Here is a 7,046-nt window from a genome sequence, read left to right on the forward strand (position 1 = left end):
ACCTCGCCCGGCTAGCTTTTTGTATTTTTTAGTAGAGACGGGGTTTCACCGTGTTAGCCAGGATGGTCTCGAACTCCTGACCTCGTGATCCCCCGGTCTCGGCCTCCCAAAGTGCTGGGATTACAGGCTTGAGCCACCGTGCCCGGCCAGGTTTTCTGTTGAATTACAAATCTGTTTTTCAGAATCTTGTAATAGACTGTTTTTTTCATCTGGGTTCTAAAACTTACTGCAAAATCTTTGTATGAAACTTGGTGATCTATTTCTGCTTCCTAACATATGTAGAAATCTGACTATATTTAATTCTGGAAATTTTAAAGTTTTATAAAATGCCATTCTATGATAAATACTGTTTAAAACCCAGTAATTATAACTCCTTTGACATTTTGTTTGTTTTATTTGCTCACATGGAGAGAATTGTGCATATTTTTTCCAATGTTAACACAATTTAGTAATTTTCCAACAAGTTATATTTTTCTTTCTGGACTCTGAATATCCAGGGCTATCTTTTCTTTAACCCTTTTTTTAAAAATTGTTTCTCAATTGTTTTACCCATTTATTGTCTATTTTTCCACAACCCCAGTCATTTTCTGTTGAAACCTCTTATCTGTTAGAGTAGAGAGAAATATGTTAGAAAAAGGAAGGGGACAATGTGGTACATGGGCTATGATGTACTAGATATTGTGCTGTCTCTATGCACACATTGTTCCTAATCTCCACTGAAAATATGCAATATGTCCCAAGTTTACATATGAGCACATAAAAGGTAAGCAATCTTTCTTTCTCTTTCTTTTTCTTTTCTTTTTTTTTTTTTTTTTTTGAGACTGAGTCTTGCTCTGTCCCCCAGGGTGGAGAGCAGTGGCACAATCTCTGCTCACTGCAAGCTTCGCCTCCCGGGTTCACTCCATTCTCCTGCCTCAGTCTCCTGAGAAGTTGGGACTACAGGTGCCCGCCACCACACCTGGCTAATTTGTTGTATTTTTAGTAGAGACGGGGTTTCACCGTGTTAGCCAGGATGGTCTCGATCTCCTGACTTCGTGATCCGCCCTCCTCGGCCTCCCAAAGTGCTGGGATTACAAGAGTGAGCCACCATGCCTGGCCGTAAGCAATCTTTTTATGGTCCTATTTCTTGTACGGGATGGATTCAGGAATCAATCTCTTGTCGTCAACTCCATAAATCCTCAAATCTCTCAATGTATTGTCTCACCTAGAGCCACAGAAACACATATGATTTCTTCTGTGCTTGTGTGTTCAGGTGAGGTTCAGCCTACATTCTGAGATTTCTTTCTCTGATGAATGAAACATTCAGTTCTTGAATATTGCTACGTTATCAGTAGCCTATAAAAATCAGAATCAAATAGGTTTTCTTCCTTGAGAAAATAATGGAGGCAGCAATTACACACAGCAGCGTAGGGGGTAGATTTCAGTCATGTTTTTTCTTTTTCTATTCTTTTTTTCTTTTCTTAGAGACAGGGTCTCACTCTGTCACCCAGACTACAGTGCAGTTGCTGGATCATAATTACTACAGCTTCAACCTCCTAGGCTCAAGCGATCCTCAACCTCTGCCTCCTGAGTAGCTCTGACCACAGGTAGGCATCCCCCACTCCAGGCCCGTTTTTAAATTGTTTGTGGAAATATGGTCTTCTTAAGCTGTTCCGTCTAGTCTCAACCTCCTGGACTCAAACAATCCTCCTGCTTCAACCTTCCAAGGCACTGGGATCACACGTGTGAGCCACTGTTCCCAGCCTCAAAGTATTTTCATGGCAAAGAGTTAACAGAATATTTTCTTCTCTAGATGCAGTAGACACAAGATTCTTGTCTTTTATTCTTCCCATATCTGGCTGAGTATCCTGTTCTCAGACATTACATTGCCAAATTTGTTTTCCAGTCATCTTTCCAGCACAGTATAGAAAAATGAGTACTGTGGGGTAGAGTTTTCACATTCTTTCCTGACCCCTGCCAGTTCTAATGGTGCTCATGGACTTAGCCATTACCCTTCACTGGAATCCATTGTTGTTTATAAACAAGAGTAAGTGTTGTTTATTAAATTTCAAAGGAACAGGGCAGAATGTAAGGTTAGCATGTCTTGTGCCTTTACCTACCCTAAGCCCAAAAGATCATGAGTACTACATATAGAAATCTTTCCTCCTTAACCCTGTCACATTCTATTTGGACACTGTGGAGAAATAAACCCAGTGTATCCCCTTCTGCTATACAAAATAATAATATTTGGCTAAAAATGATGTTTGTAAAATTTCATCCACAGATTTCAGTCACATTTTCAAATAAATGCATTATAAAACCATGTAATACAAGTTGACTGTTATTCACAATGTTAGAGCAGAAGAATTTCAGGTTTTGGATGTTTGTGGATTGCAGAATATTTGCATATGCATAATAAGATATCTTGTGTATCAACCCAAGTGTAAACACAAAATTTATGTTTCGTGTACACCTTATTCAGATAGGCTGAAGATAATTTTAGACAATATTTTAAATAATTTTATTCATGAAGTAAAGTCTGTGTACACATGCCATTTTATTTCCTTTTGTGAGTGCTCTTGTTTGGGGACATCTAGGTGGACACAGAAAGATATATTGCAACTGAAGGGGCTGGGAGAGACTTTGGTCCACTGAGAACAGTTTTGACAGTAAGTGCTCACATGAGGTCATGTGTGGGATATTTCACTTTCGGTGACATTTCAGAGCTCAAAACGTTTGAGATTTTGGAGTATTTTGGATTTTTAGATTTTTTGATTAGTGGTGCTCAACCTCTATGGTATTTCATCTTTTCTTCTCCAGGTAGGAATGGAAGATGCATTTTTGTTTTCACTTGTGTTACACATTTTTTTCCAACTCAAATTCATTATGCATGTTAGTTAGATCTCTTCAAATTTTGATGAAAATTCTCGTTATATCAATTATTATTTTCAAAAAATTTTTATAATAGATTAAATACCATGATAATCCACACTTAAAAAATAAACATAAATTCATGTTCATGTATTAGAGTTGGGTTTTTTCCAAATGATGAGCATTAATGAAATACTATGCCTTAAAAAACTTTTCTAAATATATTTGAGAATATTATTTGAAAGCAAAAAATTGAAAAAGACTGAACATACCATAATAAATGACATTTGTGCTTAAGAAGACTATCTTTTTCAGAGATTATTTATAAAATAAAAGTACACATTTCTAACATTCCTTGTCCCAGTTAAGAGCTTGTTACTAATGTGCTACTTATGATGTTGAAAGTTGTTAGGATAACAGGATGCACTGGTAATAGTACACTGTCAAGCTGAACTTTCCCGATTTAAATGCTATCTCACCATTCCTGTGCTGTATGTTTTTATTAGAATTCTAGCAGTATGTACTTCATATTGTGGCCTAAATAACAAGCCCACACAAAAATGATTTCACACTGTGTATGCTGATGTATTTTAAAGTATGTGAAAAATATTGTAGGTGTCAGCAAGTACAACAGTGCTTCGTACACAGAAAGGGACCAATTAATGCTAAGTAAATATTATTAGTTACTTAAGAACCTTGTATTACGTAAATGCATCCAAATCAATTATTGTTTCACTGGTAATATGATAGCAAGCCTAGATGCAGAGTTAAGGAGAATATTGAGCAAGAATGGGTTAGGAGGGTGTGAGGAGTAGGCCCGGGAGAAAGTGAATACCAATAATTTGCTGAGTCAGAGTTGAAAGCACCCATAGGCTAAGTAGATACCTCCCATTCTGACCCAGTTCGGCAAAATATTTGAATCTTCCGTGGTTTTCATAATTCTGGGAGTTTAGAAAATGCTTTAGAGAAGTGAATGAGCCACTATACTTTTATATTCATTTATTTATTGTATTTGGTGATTTGAGAATTTCTCTAAGTCACTAGAGATAGAGCTTCAGAATACTAATCTCAGGTTACAAATTAATTTTTCAATTTTATACCCATAAACCAGTCCCCAAAGATCACCCCGCTGTTAAGTAATAGTAAATTATCTTCAATGTCATTTAAGTTCACCAGTTTCTTGTGAAGTATTTTAGCTTTAAAAGTTTAAAACACAAAAGCTATTCTTTAAAACAAAACAAGTATAAATCAAGTTCTTAAAAACCAATCCAGGCTGGGCATGGTGACTCAACCTCAACACTTGGGGAAGCCGAGGTGGGCGGATCCCTTGAGGTCAGGAGTTGGAGACACGTCTAACCAACATGGCAAAACCCTGTATCTAATAAAAATACAAAAATTAGACTGGCATAGTTGCACTGACCTGTAGTCCCAGCTACTCAGGAGGCTGTGGCAGGAGAATCTCCTGAACCTGGGAGGCAGAGGATGAAGTGAACCCAGGTTGTGCCACTGCAATTCAGCCTGCACAAGAGAGCGAGACAACATTTCCAAAAAAAAAAAAAAAAAAAAGTCTTCTACTCTTTAAAAATCATGGAAAATATAATATTGTGGATAAAAGTAGAAAACAAAATTGTTGTTCATATATGTTAGGTTTTAATAAAGAGTTATTAAAAAGTAATTATAAAGTCACTTTATGTGGACTTAAAAAGGTAACATCAGGCCACTGTGGTGGCTCACATCTGTAATCCCAGCACTTTGGGAGGCCGAGGTTGGTGAATTACCTGAGATCAGGAGTTCGAGACCAGCCTGGCAAGCATGGAGAAACCCTCTCTCTTCTCAAAATAAAAAAAATTAGCTGGGCATGGTGGCAGGCACCTGTAATCCCAGCAGGAGATTTGCTTGAACCCCGGGGGTGGAGGTTGCAGTGAGCCGAGATCCCGCCACTTCACTCCAGCCTGGGTGAAAGAGCCAGACTCCATCTCAAAAGAAAAACAAAAGTAACATTGTATAATGACGTCAGACATCTGATTTACTTATCTATCATTGGAATGTATTTGTAGAAGTTTTTTTAAATTTTAATTGATAAAGCAATTATAAAATTAAATAGAGCCAATCAAAAGGACTCGGTTTTGCCTTTGAAACTGAAGAAACCTAATCTTCAAGAGTGTATCCATGCGTAGTTTAAATTTTTCAAAAAATACATACATAAAAAGAATATAGAGAAGTGTTTTAAGAAAAGTTTCTAACTCTGGAAATTCTACACAGTGTATATGGAACAAGGTTCTGTCTTTCACATTATTTAAAAAAATAGAAACCCTCAGCGTTAGCCATCAGGATGCCAAGATATATCCAGTGAATGCTCAATTATAAAGCATCTAGCCTGGCTCACTTTGAAAACTTGTCTTCTAAAATTGTCTTCCTGGGGCCTTTAATACTTGAGTCTAATTTAGAGTTTTAGAAACGATTGAGTTTAAAGAAAGTAAATTCCAATCTACCCTTCTTTTTAAAACCGAAGTAAGCTTAGGAATTTCTTCCTAAAATGTATAAACATTATTGTTCAAGCCTGTCATCCCAGCACATTGAGAGGTGGACACAGGAAAGGAGTTTGAGACAAGCCTAGGCAACATTGTGAAACCTCGTCTCCCCAAAAAAATAAAAATTAGTGGAGCACGGTGGCATGAACCTGTAGTCCCAGGTACTGGGGAGGCTGAAGTGGGAAGATTGCTATAGTCCGGGAGGTTGACACTGCAGCTAGACAGGATCTAGTCACTACACTCCAGCCTGGGTGACGAAGCCAGACTCGGTCTCAAAAAAAAGAATATAAAATATCTCACTAATATTTGTCATGTTTATTATGTTGAAAACATTTTGGATATATTGGGTTACAAAGTTTTATTAAAACTAATTTCAATTGTTACTAGTTGCTTTAAATATAATTAGAAAAACACATTCCCTCCACTCTCTTTTATAGTTTCCCTGCAAATACATGCACTAAAGAAAAACAATGAAGAAAATATGTTTAATTAAATAATATTCAAAATACAAAACAAAAAACTTTTGAAATGTATTTAAGACAATGTGAACAAAAAATGTATATCATTAAATGCATCTGTTATTAACAAAGAAAGGTCTGTCACAAACAGCCAGATAAAAGCAAATTCATGTTAAAAAACTAAAAAAAATTTTAAAAATTTCAGAAAATTGATTAAAAAGCATGCAAAAGATAAACCAACAAATTCAAAAGTAAGCTCTTTAAATAGATAAATCAAATTAATAAATTCCCAATGAGATTCATTTAAAAAATGGAGAGGGGGAGTTCAAATCAAGAATAAACAGGCAAACTCATAGGTCATCCAGATATCAGTAAGTCAGTACAAATACTTTAAGAACAATTTATGCCTATACATTTCAAAATGTTGCTGACTTGAGAAAATTTCTCAAAAAACACAGCTGACTAAAACAGACAGAAGAAAACATAGAAAATGAAAGATATGATTTAGATTCTTAAAATTTCCTGTGTTATTTAAGAAACAAAACTCACAAAGAAAATTCCAGTGATCTCTTTCAGTGAAATTTTCAAAGCATTTTGAAATAAATAAGACATTTTAGGCAAATTCTTCTAGAGAACAGGGAAAAGCAATGCTTCCTAACTTATAACTTTGTTTTTCTGTCATTTTTTTCTTTCCTTCATTTAGACAAGTTCTCCCTCTGTCACTCAGACCAAAGTGCAGTGAATGATCTTAGCTCATTGCAGCCTCAAACACCTAGGCTCAAGTCATCCTCCTGCCTGGTCCTCCTGATGAGCTGGAACTACATGTGCTTGCTTCCAGGCCTGAGTGAAATCATTTTTTTTTTTTTTTTTGGGTGGGGGGCGGGGACAGGAGTCAACCTATGTTGCCTGGGGAAACCTGGAATCCTAGAGTCAAGTGACCCTTTTGCCCAGCTGTCCAAGTAGCTGGAATTACAGACAGGAGTCACCATACTCTATTCAAAATTAGTTTTCTGTATGCACTTTGTTAAAGGTAATTGCACACATAATTATTGTTTAAATAATTATTCATAACATTGTATCATATTTTAATATAAATATACATGCTATACATCTTCTACATGTCCATACATATATACTTACGTAAAGTATCTAAAATTATTCAACATGATGTAAAATCCAAAAAACACATTGATTTTTGCATAAATTA

This window comes from Rhinopithecus bieti, unplaced genomic scaffold, assembly GCF_001698545.2.
Source record: "Rhinopithecus bieti isolate Rb0 unplaced genomic scaffold, ASM169854v2 scaffold_40472, whole genome shotgun sequence".
Lineage (NCBI taxonomy): Eukaryota > Metazoa > Chordata > Mammalia > Primates > Cercopithecidae > Rhinopithecus > Rhinopithecus bieti.